The following is a 16032-nucleotide window of genomic DNA, read 5'->3' as shown; positions in this document are numbered from 1 at the left end:
TCTCATTTCTCCAAGGTCCAAACAAACCTTTAACAAGTATATTTTTTTTGAACTGCTGTAGGAAACAGATTGGTAAAAACAACAATAACAACAACAGGTGATACCCAAACGGTCGGTGGTCATAAATTAGTAGTCCGTTCCTCACCCCTTTCCAGTGGGGGTTTTTTTTTATCCCAAACAGATTTTATTGTTGAACAATGTGCCGCATTCTTCACTTTACAATATGTAGTTACTCTTTTTTTTTAAATTCTGTTTATTTCTATTTTTGAATTGAAGCATAAAAAAATTGACCGTGTATTATATACTGTTATAGTCTATATGTATTAGATATTATACAGTACGATTTTGTTCTAATACTTATCGAAGAAAATAACATTCGTATAATAGACTATAAATTCCTTATTTAAATGTATGAAATAGAAACCACCTTTTTTGATATATTAGTAGTTAATATTGGTACCTATTTTATAATAACTATGTCTGAACTAAATGAATAAACTACATAAACTTAAATTGCATTCAATGCAATATTATTACGAACAAACTAAGGCTTTTTGATATAAACTGAATTAATTACGTTTATAGTTATGTCTATTAAATTGTGTCATATATATTAATCATTATCGTATATTCAAAATGATGTCGGCAAAGTGAAATTCTATACTGCCGGTACACGCATCTCGCATAATAATCTATCAATAATAGCAATAATTGAAACCGTTCCGGAGTATTTATTATATAATGCTATTTCTTGTAAATTATTCCATATAATAATAATATTATAAAGAGGAGAGATTTATATTTTGTATGTTTGTAACGAATAAACTCAAAAACTACTAAACCGATTTCAAAAGTTCTTTCACCATTAGAATGCTACATTATTCCTGAATAATATAGGATATATTTATTACTAGAAAAAATTAGGGCTCCCTACTAATACTTTAATAATGTAACCCAGGGTGTAAAAAGAACCATAAAATGTCATCGCATTTGCTGCGGAAACTATTGATGATAAAACAAAAAAATTGTCTACAATATTAAAGAATATATCAATATCTACAAGTAACTTATAGTGATACCGTATGTCCAACTATTGTAGTTATGTCACCATTACTGCTTTTTTACATTTTAAAAGTAGATAGAAATGCCGACCTAAATCAGACCATGTTGTTCATACCTTTGTATTTATCCTTATCCAAAGAAACTATTTCGTATTCAAGACTGTTTCAAGACCTGTAGATTACTTATTGAAGCATACGAATCGGACATTATAATTCATTAGATATTACAAATTTAAAAATGTCAATCCCAACAAAATACTAATAGGAAAATAAATGCCACCACACCGTAGTCGTAAGGAAAAAGTGCCCTGTGATTTTAAATGTTACAATTAAGCTATTGACACCGTGATATCGAAGATTCAGTGTACCTACTACCCACAAGAATTTTTAATTCACTCAAGCTTGCCACCCTACTTACTTAAATTAAAAGTAGGTACTCCCATTATGCTATTGAGAAATTTAAGCCTTCACAGTATGTGTGATAGCACAAAACACGAATTACGAGACTATGTGATTGTAGCAACAATCATCCCCTGTTCTGCGGCTGGACAGCTTGCTCAGATTCCGTGGATCCTCATGATACCCACGATTTGCCTACATTTTTTAAAAAGTTACAGTTTCCTGTAAAGATATCGTTTGCCCTTACAATAAATAAATTCCAGGGACAAACTTTCTCATCGACCTAAGAAAATAGTCCTTTTCTCCTGCACAACTTTATGTTGCCATTTCTTCAGTAGGATCTCCTGAAAATCAATATGTTTTTTTTCCACCTACAAATACCACTGTCAACATAGTGTACAATAAAGCTTTAAGGTAAAAATTGGATAGTAAAAATAGTAAAAACGTATAAATATAAATGAAGCCTTAAAATAAAAATGCATAAAAAATGTAAACAAAGAAATGTAAAAATAACATAAGAAAAAAAAATTAATGAAATAATAAAAATAATAATAATAATAAAATCTAGTTATAGCAAAGTATTGTCGGGACAGCTAGTTATAGTATATAGTCATTTATATGTATATTGAGTTCATGATATTATAATGGAATATCTTCTATCTAGAAAATATGTACCTATGAATAATTATGATGCATATTACATAGGCATTCTCCGTGAGTAATTCGAATATCGAAAATATTACAAAACTTTTGAACTGTCGGAGAAGAAGTTGTGTACAACAGTTACCATCCACGACGCAATACCCTTTATATTGTGAAAACTTTGCGAAACGCTAGAGGGATTTTCAATTATTATTTTAGGAGCATACTTTGGAAATTTCTTCGTACGCCACATGTTCTATACATAGCGCATATTGTACACTAATATAATATTATTGAGAGTAGATCTGCATACTCTATACCTACTTATAATCTCATTTTCAATCGTCGATCATAAATTTCGGGTTCGACACTTAAAACAATTGTATATTCGTATTATACGAAGTTAAACATAGCTGAGTATTATAGTATTATAGTTACAAAATATAAAATCTATAGTATACAAATAATTCCAATCAGAAATATTACTAAGGAAATATTTTAATATTTATATTTTACTGCTTAAGAGTGTATATAAAGTTAGTTTTTCAAATTTAACTGAATTATTCATAGATATTTGAAAAAAATTAAATAGTTCAAATTTTTATTTGCCCATTAAAATATTAGTTATAGCCTTAGAACTCAAGCATCCTAACATTGGTATGAGTGTTTGGCTGTAACAAAAACATATTTTTCTTACTCGTCAGCAATAGTTTTTATATACATATAAATACAAGTTGATATCCCAGGCATATTCATTCCCATTTTAGATTTGAGTGGCAAGGCGCTAAGAATGTATTGATTTTACAATGATATGTGTTTTTTTAAAAAAAAAATATAAGGCCCTTAAAATTGGATGGTGCTTGAAAATTTGAAAAATCAGAATTTGATTTAATTCATTGTTAAAAGAAAAAATGTGGATGAGGATGATTTGTGGATCATTCTTTATGTAACTATAATAATTATTTAACGCAAATTTGTATGATTATTATTTTTTAGAACATAAAGTGGCGTCACATCTCCAACGAAAAGAAAATCTTTTATATCCATATTCATTAAAATCCAAATAAAGAGGTAAAAATGTGCGGCCCTAAAATACTGCATATTTTAATAGTAGATGGTATAGCTAACAATTAATAACAATGACATGTATACATAATACATATTTGTAAGTATCTTGTGTGTTATTAATAGGAACTTTGCCCGCAGTGGAGATTGCGAGACAGAAATCTTGCGGCCGCGGCGCCGGTGCAGTTTGATCGCATTACAATAATAATATTATATAATATTATGTAGAGCGACTTGCACAGGTCACCGACGGAATCCACTGCGACGATAACGACAAATGAGAATATCATTTCTCCTACAATAGCAGCGCACGTGGTTATTCACTCTGCCGGGCCGGTATTTACATCATGCTTAATAGTAATAATTTAATTGTCGTTGAAATTCGTCGTTGTTGGTTTGCTTTTATACAGATATATAGGTACTGAGGTACATACCGTGATCGTAATATATTATTATTTTAAATCGTATCCCAGCGTCGTTTGCCTGACGCAATCGTCCGGCACCGCGAACGGCGATTAGGGAACAAATCTGTGGTGCTCGTCTCTATATGTATATATAATACAAGGTAGGTACATCGGAGGCGGGTGGGGCGATGAGTCGGAAAATTAACGAATTAAAGCGAGGCCGGTGGCGACGCGGATCGTCGTGAAAATATAATCGTCGGCGGCGGTGGTGTCGGTGGCAGCGACGGTCACCGCACCCAAGTCGCCGCGGTGCGCATTATATGACGTTAAAACGATAATGGTTTACGTCGGCGGGGACACTTCGTCGTCGCGTGATAATGGTCGGCAGTATATTATTTTGTTACAGAGGTGGCGACGTGTAATCGTCGGTACGGGAATGCGATCAAAAATCCGTTTCAGCGTACACTGCTGCATCGCGGACGACGGATATAAATGTCGCCCGAACTGCAGAGACGCAGTTCCCTAATTATAATTTGGCTACGAGCAATATATGAGCTGATGCAGTATACTGTTGCGGTAGATCTGGGGAAGACGCACGAGTCCGAACGCCACGGTTCGTGTCTGGACAGTTATTAAGTCTAATGAACTTCGTCCAAATCATTTACGCCCAAAGTGCGTTTATGTTTAATTATATAATATGATGGTAGATCGTAAAAAAAAATTGAGACATTGGTCAAAGAATATATAGTTGAGTGGGTATAGTAGGAATCTATTACGGACATTTCAAAGACAACAATTTTATTTGGATATATCTGAGGGAACTACATCTCCGATCAAAAATTAAAGTGAAGTTAATTGAATAGCAAACCAAAAAGTTAAAGTTGCAGGACTAAATTAAAACCGGAAGAAGCGTAAATCATCATTAAAAAATAACAATCGAACTTTTTTGTTGGACCTATACTGTCTGTCAACCAATATTTGTCGAAGCTCGTAACCAGTTCATTAGATCAGAGACAGTCAATTTAAAAACAAATTTGAAATAATATATATTATTACAATATTGGGTGTAAGGGTCTGAAATTTCATAAAATTAATTTTTTCGAAAACTTTTTTGATTTTTTTAGAAACTTTTATAATTAAAGATAAAAAAAACGAATTTTTACTTAAAACTATAGTATAAAGTACAGTAAACACCTCTACTCAGTTAAGTGTTCAATAAAAAATATTATAGAAATATTTCTTACATAGTTCATTAAACAAAATGCATAATAATTAGCTATCTGCTTGTATATATATAAAATATCTTCTTTTTATCATGATCAGAAATTAAATATTGAAAGTCACTAATTAGGTATGAAATCAGTATGACCATCTAGTGATAATTTTATGAAACATACCAAAAAAACTGAGTTTAAAAAGAATAGAAATTTTTTATATTTCGAGAAGGGTGAAAGTTTGAAGTTTGAAATATTTCAAAGTGAAAATATTATGTGAAATACTTTATTCTATTTTTCGTTTTAAACGGTTTTTTTCTGTTAAAAACGATGTATTCAACCAATAAATTGTTTGAGTTTTAAACCGTTTTAAATATACTGTTTAAAACATTGTTTTAATCTGTTTAAACACTATTTTGTTAACATAGTTTTTAGCAGAAAAAAACAGTTTAAAACAAAACATACAATTTTTTTTTTTTCAATATGAAAATATACACCAACTCTGTTACCAATACGCATTGATGCTGAAAAAATATGATGTTGCTCCACGGAACAGGGCTTTCGTGAATCATTCGTTCATCGTCGTTTACGTAGGTAACTACTTGTTATTATTATTATTACGCCTTTTACGCACCTACCACCAAACTGTTCGGCTGATCTGTTGCGGGGTAATAATATATACACCCCCCCCCCCCCCTCGCAACAACTGACGAAAGCCACGACGAAGCACGTGGACCAGCCCGCGATCGTTGAAATAATTAAAAACGTTAATGAAACACGCTTATGTGTTTGGAACATCTGTTGTGCTCTTCATATGATTCCAACAGGACAGTATATAGATGCCTACAACAGGGTACGGATTTTACCGTAATATAATAAGTTTGCTTAAAAATAAAATGTCTAACCTATTGCGGACCGTAGACGGCATGATGCGATGAGGCCGCGAGGGAACAAATTTTGAACAGAATTACAGACACAGTAATTGTCGAGACAATAATATGGTAAATCGCTGTATCGAATGACGATTCTGAGCCGATTTCAGTTATTTATTATCACTCTTCTCTTGAAATTCCGTTAAAATTAATCAACGGTTGTCGGAAGTTTTTTTCTTTGCGGCCACGGAAATACTAATCTAATAAAATCGAAACATTACACCAGTACACTCGATTTTCAATATTCTTTCTGAAAATGTTTATAAAAATGAATGATAAAATTAAAGAAAGGACGTTTCAAACGGAATGTAAAACGCATAAGTATCTATAAGTAACTTACTAAATTATAATTTATAATATTTTGTATAGGTAATCTGAATTACTACAGAATATTCGACATGGTATTTTATTTCAGTAATGCATTTCAATAACTGTTACTATCATTTGTTATAGTGCCTAACTTAATATTAAATCATAATATGCAACTTGTTGTTTTGTTTTATTAGAACTTAGACGCAACTAATATTTTGTATATCATTAATAATTTATATGAAATCGATCGTGTTGTTTGGTAACTGCAAAAACCCTAAAATTATTGTCCTAGTTTAATTAAAATGTTTTGCTCCACTTAACTTAGAGCTCACGATAGTGCCGTATAACCGCATTGAAGAAACACGCAGAAGTTTCGCCGCACATTAAACGTTGTTCTTATACAGTATAGAAAATACTAAGATTAAAGAGAGTCTGAGAGTACCTATATTTGTTGAAATGAAAAACTCGACTGTAACAATTAGCCATGATAAGTTAGTTATACGAGTAATATTCATTGCTTTTGATTCTAAAATCGAATAAACTAAAAAAAAAATATATATAATTTCTCTTGATTACATTTTTTACGCACTTGTCATTGAAGTTTCTAAAAATATCACTCTGAAATACATTTTTCATTCATATTTAAAATAATAGGCCAGTAATGTATGTACTGTCGAGCGAAAACCCTTCCCCTGTAGACTCCACCATAACGTTAAGTGCTGTTAATAAAATTAAGTCACAACCTATTATGGGATCTACTCATACAAATGTACCTATAGATACTACGTTAAATCACGTATTGTATGCGTGGGGAATATTAAGTATACTCATGGGAGGGGGGAATTGGTATAGAGGATAGATCTCCTCCCATCACAACTTTTTTATAATCCCAAATAACTAGTAATTTGGAGTATTTTTCGTGCATTTACTGTAAGTGGCAAATAATATGTATTTCGTGATAGTTGTTAAATCATTTTTGAATCATTATATTTTTTTTATTGAGTATATCAACCATTTGAAAAACTTGTTACGTTTTACCTTCAATTAGACATTCAAACCATTATTACTAAACTAAGAATATGGCAGGCAAATCTAAAAGTAAACCGTTCATTTCCTGAAAAAGGGGATAAATGCATTGAGTTTATGCAATCATTCAAGATCATTTCAGATTCCTCAATATTCACCGATTATTTAAAATATAATGTATACACACACTGTCATTTTGTATGAAAATACTAAAAATATGTCCAACAGAAACACAATAACCGAAGTAGGTAATAAGTAAATCTATTAAAATATACTTATTAATAATTGTTTTAGTTTAACGTAATTTATTATAGCTGCCCCAGTGGGTTAACATTATTTGCCATTCACGGATAAGTAGTTATTGATCACAAATAAGTTATCATGAAAAAAAAAACCAAGAACAACTGATATAGGTACTTTTATAAGTGACAAATGCAATTTTTAAATAGCATAGTAAAAATATTATTTAATACGATTTAATGTATATTCTTTATTGTTATTGTGAAGAGTGGCTACGATATATTATGGAAAAAATTTGAAAAATTTTATTTTTACTTCTGCATTAAAAGAAACTCCTAAGAATGCCACATGGTGTCATGCGTAGGACACTAGATCACAAGCAAACAGTAATTTACTCAATAAATTAACATTTTTCCTGCATATCCAATGTATTAAAATCATTACATTTTACAGCACAACATTTTAGTGAAACAAATCTATATTTTACTATTTTGAAGTTTTGAAGTTTTGTACTTTATTAATTGACATTATGACAACATATATTCTTAATTTCAGATTCCAAAGTAGAATTACTTGACATTGTGTAAACAATAATTTTTTGTTTACAAAAATACGTAGAAAATTACATATGCTTGTTATCTACTAAAGTACTAAATGGAATCATTTAAACGTTTCTATCATATATTGTAAATATAATATTAGGTTGATATTAACCGTGTTGTCATAGAAATATTTTGAGTTCTTAACTAACATATTTTAGTCAATTGTGAATATCAGTATTGGCTTGTACTATTATTGGCATACCCAACACCATTGATAATACCATTAGGCCATTAGCGGTGTGCAACCTGTGCAAAGTGTGCAACCCCAAGGGCCATGGGGATCAACAAAATTGTGTAAAATCGACGATTTTAAAAAATATGTAAATATATGAATATGCATAAGTTGTGTATTGTTTATATACTTACATAAGATCTTTGTAGGGAGCTCCTCATCGAAATAAATAAATACGGGGGTCGTGGATCAAAAAAGATTACGCATCAGTGGAGTTGGATAGTAATAATATTGTAATTTGTTCATTTATTATTGTGCATTGTATAGTGTAATAAGTTTTAACAGTATTCTACTCGTCCCTTTGGCCGTTATCGTAGTAATGCGCAAGTGGCTAAAATATAGAATGGTTTAATAATTATAATCTAGTGTCACATACACTCAAAATATTATAGCGAAGAGTGTGAACCGCGGTAAACTGTTTGTCGATTCGGAATGTCTCCTAAAAACGAAACAAATTCAATCGTCGACCCAAACGACGAGACCGGTGAATAAATCCGAACTGTTTGTATACTTGCTGCTATGGTGCACAGTAATAACATTATATTGGGAAGCCAATTCTCAATGTTAAGGGATGTACAAATTGGTAAATAATATTTTGAGTAATGCACCATATTTTTCTAAAATTATGTATCACAAAAAAACAATTTTCGCTTCGCTAAAAATACGATTCCAAAAATATACTTTTATCGTTTACTCCTTAGTTCTCAAACAGCATGTCGGAAAAAACTCCCAGAATAATATTATACAAACTATCCATACTTAGAATACTTGGATAATAATATTATATTCACCCTATTTTTACCCGGTTACTGTAAATATTTTCAGCGGGTAGTTTTTTTTACGGTTTCGTTCTCATCGACGTTAGGACATTGGATTGAATGCTAAACGATTGAAAACGAACAGAAAATTATATTTATTTAATATTAATAAATATTATCATATTAATATTTAATATTAATAAATATTATCATATTAATATTTAATATTAATTCATTCAATTTATTTTCAGGAATCCGTATACCGGCAATATCATTGCGTGCTGCCATCTGCGTGGTACGTCATGAGCAGAACGATCGAGAACACCGCCATCTCCCGAAATCAGAATACTCGTCGAAAATTGATGCTGCAAATAAACGTAGAACTTTAAATAACCCGATAAAACTATTATTATATTATTTATTATGACGCAAGATACAAAATAAGAAACCTTAATATTATATAAAAATCACTGCGAGAAAATATTAATAATTACCAATTTAGTGTTTATTACTTACAATAGATCTATACAGCTTTAAATAATATATTTTTTTTTTTTTTTTATTGATCTGAAATATACATCGACAACTAGGCCATTAGTACACGAATTTTAGATTACATTGTTAGTATTTTAGCATTTACATGGTTACATTAAATTAAATTGTACAATTCTGTTTTTTTTAAGAATAAGATTAAGTTTTTAACGTCTTGTGGGTTTGGTCCTAGTGCTTGACAAATTTGTTCTGATTAAATAATATATTAAATATGTTTTGATTCATATATATTATTCTACTTGAGTTGTGTAATATATTCATTTATAAGCCGATAGATTAAAAATATTATTTAGTATACTATGTAATTATAATATTATGTTACAAAATATAATTTTAAGAAGACACCACAACCGCATGTATTTTCGTTTTACAAACGTTCAATATATCAAATATTTAAATTTTAAAATGCTCACACCTAACTCGTATTAAAGATTAAGTGAATTTTCAATAGTATTAAACTTTAAAACTAACAACACAAAATTAGTTCTGAATGTACAAAATATTTAGTCATTTATAAGACGGAGACAACACGTCATACCGTGTGACATGTTTTTAACGAAATTTAACAGTGATAATAATAAATAGTTATACCAGCATATTATTATCATCGTACGCTCTGATAGGTATCATAAGTAGGTTGTAGGTGTATGGTATACCTTTTAAAGTTTCCAAGAAAATTATCCTTAACTCGAATATGTACACTTACACATCCAAGTAAAAACAATTGGTATTCTATATTGTCGTATGCGGTCTACCGCACACTTGTCGTTTACCACGAGTCTTTTGAGTCAATCTCACAGAGTCGATGGCAGCGACAATTAAATTTTATCACGATCAAAGGACACATTGGGGCTCAAAAAAAAAATGTATTGCTTACCTATTCATCGCGTATAAAGTTTATGGATGCTTTAAAACTTCTTAAATATAGATAGAGTTAAAAATGTGCATGGTACACCATATCTTTAACAGAACGCTAGTGACGTCTGAAAAATGATTAAAGACGGTGCCCGTTTGAATCTTTTTTAAGAAACGTCAAATGATAATATTATATTGTAATAGATACATAATAAACACTTTTTGATAATTGTTTTTTATAAATAATTGTATTATTTTATATACACATAACGTTAATAATGTAAAAAATAATAAATTATTGTCTATAGAATTATATACCTATTTAGAATTAGATAATTAAATAACAGCATGCTATAAATACGTTGGTGTACTATTGAATGATGTTTTATTATATAGGTCATAGGTAATGTTGAAATATACATATTTTTTAGTATTATTATTTATTAAATATATTACCTATTATTTCTATATATTTAAGTACCTATTTATTGATATTTTAATTAAATATAAAACCACGTGATTGACCGCATATGACGTGAGATAGAAACGTGAGGTAGTCCGCTACGACAGGAATACCAAACAATTGATTATTGTGTATTTTATACTTATTATTTTCATTAATAACTTTTACTTTATAAAAATATTGAACATCATCATGTCACCGCCACAAGGGTGTAACAATATATGTAAATAAAATTGATTAAAACATCGTAATTTTTCATTAAAATATATAATTTTGTCAGTCTATGTCTATAAAAAAATTGATGTCTATGTAATTTAAATATTTTTTTAATCACTGTAAGAATAACTTTGAAAAAAAAGAACCTTGTATTGAATTTTCAATTAAAATTCCACCCAAAGTATTACAAATTTTTTTTTTTTTTAAATAATATACCTATTAAAATCAGAAATAAAAATTTTACAACTATAACACAAGAACAAAAAATAAATAACAAACCAAAAGAATTAGAAAATTTTCTAACCCATTTTTTATAAATTATTTCTAATTATGGGATAATTATTAACTTTACATTTATAATTTTTGTGTGTGATTTGTTGGTTATATAATCTGTGTTCTGAAACATACATTTGAATAGATTTCTGACTTAATTTCATGAATTTTCAAACTTAAAACTCATATGTGATTATTTACCTATCAGTACTAATTCAAATTATACTAAATATCGGTATACTGACCGTAACATATACCTATATAAAAAATAAGATTACATTTTTTAAATAAATAATAAAAATATTCTTAAAAAAAATATCTAACTACATTTTAAAGTAACGACTCCTAATGTATTACTAAATACGGCTGAATTTTCAGTGATGCATTCTAAAATTATAAGTATACATATTTTTTCTTAATACAACTGTCATTTAAAATAATGAAATAGTTAAACAAAACAAAAGTCACCAATGTGATATAATAATAAACAAGTTGAGAAAGCTCACTCTGCGATCGTGCTAAGTCCCTAGGTTACTAAGTGTATTTTAATATTATACAACGCAATTAACTACAGTTTCATAACAATATTTAACAACCTTTATATTTTTGTACCTACCTTCTTTTTAATATTGGCTAGTATGAATCTATATAAAAAATTCATATTTTGATATTTTTTATACTGGCTAGCAGTCACTTTGAGTGTAATTAAAGATGATTTCGTAGAAACAGCCGTAACTGTGTACTGGTAATTTTAAGGCATAAGGGTATAAGGTTTAGAAATCTAAAACATCCTGTTTTAAAATAATATCTCGGTGAAAACCTATTGTATTTCTATTGCAGTTTGATTGAACTTCGACAACTTTAGTATTATATTTCGTTAAAGTTGCTATGACTTCTATCGTTTCTTATTTGTTAACCATACTTATTTAATGAAGTGATTTTTTTTATTTTATTTGTATGCCACAATGCCAAATAACTTTTTTAATAAAATCTTGTAATTCTGTGTAGTTTGCTAAATCGTAATCATTATTAAGTCATGAATTGTAAGCAAAGCGATGGATAATGTACTGATTTTACAATTATGCGTTGGTTTTTTTTTCATCTGCGTGTCATCACTCTTTACCCTTTGAAATAGTAAAAATTCTTCGATTTTCTACTTCAGTAGGATCTTTTTTTGGCAGAAAATGAATCTACTCAGTAATTTGTACTAAAGTAAAAAATTACCAGTAGCTTTTAAAAGCGTTGAGAAAAACTAAACAGAAAAGCGTTGGTATCACTCTGATGTACAGTAGGTTACAAGTGGGCCAATGTAATGTATGGCGTTAAATTTGAATTTAATAATATAATATCATTGTATACGAAAAACGAATCTTGAATATTTTAAATTGTTATTAATAATGCGGTAGCTCGTTAGTTGAATTAATATTATTTGTATAGGTAATATTATATTTGTAGGTACTACTAGAAGTTTCAAGTACCCACTAATAATATATACACAAAAATAAAATCATTCATCTTCGTTTAAATATCTAATTTCGTCCAAACATCAACTTCAAATAACTATAAAAAAAACTGTGTATATATATTTTTTAAGTTTTTTGATTGTAGAATAAGGTAACCTTGCTTTAAATGTTTAATCCATAGATATAAAAATGTAACATACTATACATTTTTAACTGCAAAATAATTTGTAAATTACCCTAAAAATAAATCTTAACTGTGTATTTTTAATATTTTTGAACTATTACTGTAACAATTTATGAGGAGCCTTGTATTAATATTTCGAGATTTTTGACTCAACAAATAAGAATGTATTGACATATTTTATAGAAAAAAATACTAAATAAATTTAAAATTTCCGCAAACAACTAAGAAAGGAAACAAAATATTTTTAAAATTTAATCAAGTATAGAAAATGATAATATAAACATTCAGTAAAAATGTCTTGTATCTATGATTTTTTTTTAGAATTTCACCAAAACGAAAATTAAATTTGTCAAAAACTGATTTTGCGTAAAAATGTATAAATTTACTGTTTGTCCTTAACCGTTTATTTGTTTTCCCGGCGTTTTTGGAAAGTTGGAAACTACTGAGAATTTTTGTTGAGAAAAGTTGACTACCGAATGCACTTCCTATAGATTCACTTTCCCATAAGAAAAGACTAAAGTTGATTATCGGAGCATTATTTCGACTAATTATCGTATCATCTAAACAAAAAATAAACAAATGAAACACACAGCACTGTAAAATCAATATACTCATCGCTCTACTCAGAATCTAAAAATGAAGAAATACTGGAATTTTTTAGCTAAAACTAGGTTTTGAGAAAACATTTTGTATTTTGAAGTAAATCAAAAAAGAATAACCTTAAGTATTTACCTTTCAAATTTTTTACAACATTTTTACATTTAATTACAGTTACAGGTAAAGGTACACAAGTACACCAATATATTTTGGTTTTTTTTGTTAAAGGTTTAAAAACGAAATACAAATGATGAATATTGTATTAAATGTTAAAATTTTAGAGATAAAAAGAAACAATTTATACATTTTTAACTTTGAATAATTTATATGTGTATATAAAATATAATACATATAGGTACAGCCAAACAAGTACAACACAAGTACACGTGTGCAATATTGTACATTTTTTTTTTATTTATTTATGGTACATCCTCAACTGCTAAGGTTATTAGTTTGCAAAAAAAATTGAGGTATTTTGTTATATATAAATATGATATAGTAGTTTCTTAAATTAGTTTTACATATAAATTTGTTATATTGTACATTTGCTATCCATAAATTCAATAGAAATATTGTGTATTTAGTTTATTTTATATATTAGTTATTACATCATGCACTCAACTAATATATATATAAAAACGAGAATATTTACTAAAAAAAAGTTTCAGACAACACCAATTTTATTTTATTTTTTTAAAATGAATAACGAATAACGTATGACTTGAAATTTTCACCAAAAATTTACATTATAATGCTATAGCGTTTTACAGATATGATAAAATTTTAATGAATGTGATCAGTTGGGTACCGCACTGTTGCACATTAGTTGTCGTGTGGGTCACTGTAATGGATATTTGTTAAATATGAATTCAATAATATTATATAATAATAATTGTGTACGAAAAACGATTCTGGGAAAAGGCGATCCTGTCAGCCTATATTACTAATTATATTTTATGATATTATTGCTATTATGGTAATTTATTTTACTATTAGTAATACAGTTCGATGAATTAGTTTTTTTCATTTTTAATATGTGAAATGTGAATACTTATTTATATAACTTAATAACTTATTTGTAAACGCCACTGTGTGTCCAAAATTGAATAATATACTTTCAGTGATTCAAGTGCCAACGAATAATATTTTTAAATTGCAAATGGTAATAGTATGAATCCTTAGCAAGATAAAAATTGAACATTTTATACATTTTTAACTAAAGAAATATTTGCAAATATCAGCATGATTTTGATGAATTTTTGAAAGTTTGAACTTAAATTGCTTATAAAAAAAAATCATTTATGATATATTTCTTTAATATTTTTTAATTTTCTATCGACAAGTTAAGAAAAAAAAAATTGAATTTTAATTGTCTATAAATAACTAAAAATCAATCAAAATATTTTGTTTTGTTATAAGTAGAAAAATTCATGAAGATTTTTGTGTTCATTTTTTAAATATTATAGATATAAATATTAAATTGATTATGAATTCCCAACTACGAAATAATTTACAAATTTTCGAGAATCGAATGAATTTGTCTAAATTCTAACTTTAAACGCTTATAAAAAATCTTGAAATAATGTATTTTGTATTTTTTTTTGAAAGGTGTATGAACAACTCATGGGGAACCTTGTATTACATTTTCAAACTTTATAACTGACAATTAAAGAAAAAAAAACTTTAAAACAAAATCGTTTTTCTGAGAAATTCTGATATCCATCAAAAACCATTCTCATTTTTCTACTACTTTTCATGTACACAGAGACAAAAAGAATTTAAAAACAGATGATTGTAAAAGGGGAAAAGTAAACAACCACTCTGCTGAACAGTATAAGAGTCGAGGTACCTGGTCATTGAGTAAGCACTTTAATGGATGTCTTAAATTTTAATTTTAATATAAAATCATTGAAATATCTATACGATGAAAAACGATTCTGATGAAAGCGAAGACTGTCCAACTTTTTGGTTACCAAGGTTATCAAACAATTATTTTAATAATAATATTAACATTAAAAAAATATTTGTATTTTTTTTTTAGTTTTTAGTTTAAAATTTACTGATCACTTTGACCTATCAAAAGCGAAAAGTACTAACAAGATCATTTTTTTCATAAAGAACCTAAGCCCAAGTAGTTAATGATCTGAGTATTTTAACATGCATATTTTTTTGTGCAGGATACAACTTTTAGATTCCGAGTGGAGCGATGAATGTATTGATTTTACAATGATGTGTTTATATTTTTCTTTTTTTTTCTTGTGTGTCTGTCATCGTATTACGGAGCAGTAAAAATTCTTCGATTACCTTCAACAGTTCGATGGGAAAGTGAATCTATAAAGTGAAACATTTTTATTTATTTATTCATAATAAAATATTATTCTTCCATAAAAAAAATATGTCTAATACTGATAATAGTATGATACTAATATAACTTACTTATACGTCTATAAATTATAAACTATTTTAGCTATTGTATAATATTATAATATTTCATTATTTCAACGAAAAAAAATCTAGACATGAACGAATATTTTGATAAGAA

General features: G+C 28.2%; 1 long non-coding RNA gene across 2 annotated transcripts in view; it reads left to right on the top strand.

The window, feature by feature from the left end:
• LOC132941768 (uncharacterized) overlaps positions 1–11130 on the top strand; it is a 56856-nt gene extending 45726 nt beyond the window's left edge. The window contains exons 4-7 of one of the 2 annotated variants that reach the window (XR_009664191.1): positions 3099–3173; positions 3294–3503; positions 3978–4243; positions 9139–11130. This is a non-coding gene — a long non-coding RNA (uncharacterized LOC132941768). The remainder of the gene's footprint in view (positions 1–3098; positions 3174–3293; positions 3504–3977; positions 4244–9138) is intronic. The other variant, XR_009664192.1, reaches the window with a different exon arrangement.
• Positions 11131–16032: the final 4902 nt, after the last annotated feature.

Source organism: Metopolophium dirhodum, chromosome 3, assembly GCF_019925205.1.
Source record: "Metopolophium dirhodum isolate CAU chromosome 3, ASM1992520v1, whole genome shotgun sequence".
NCBI lineage: Eukaryota > Metazoa > Arthropoda > Insecta > Hemiptera > Aphididae > Metopolophium > Metopolophium dirhodum.
This window is presented reverse-complemented; position numbering and strand designations above follow the sequence as displayed.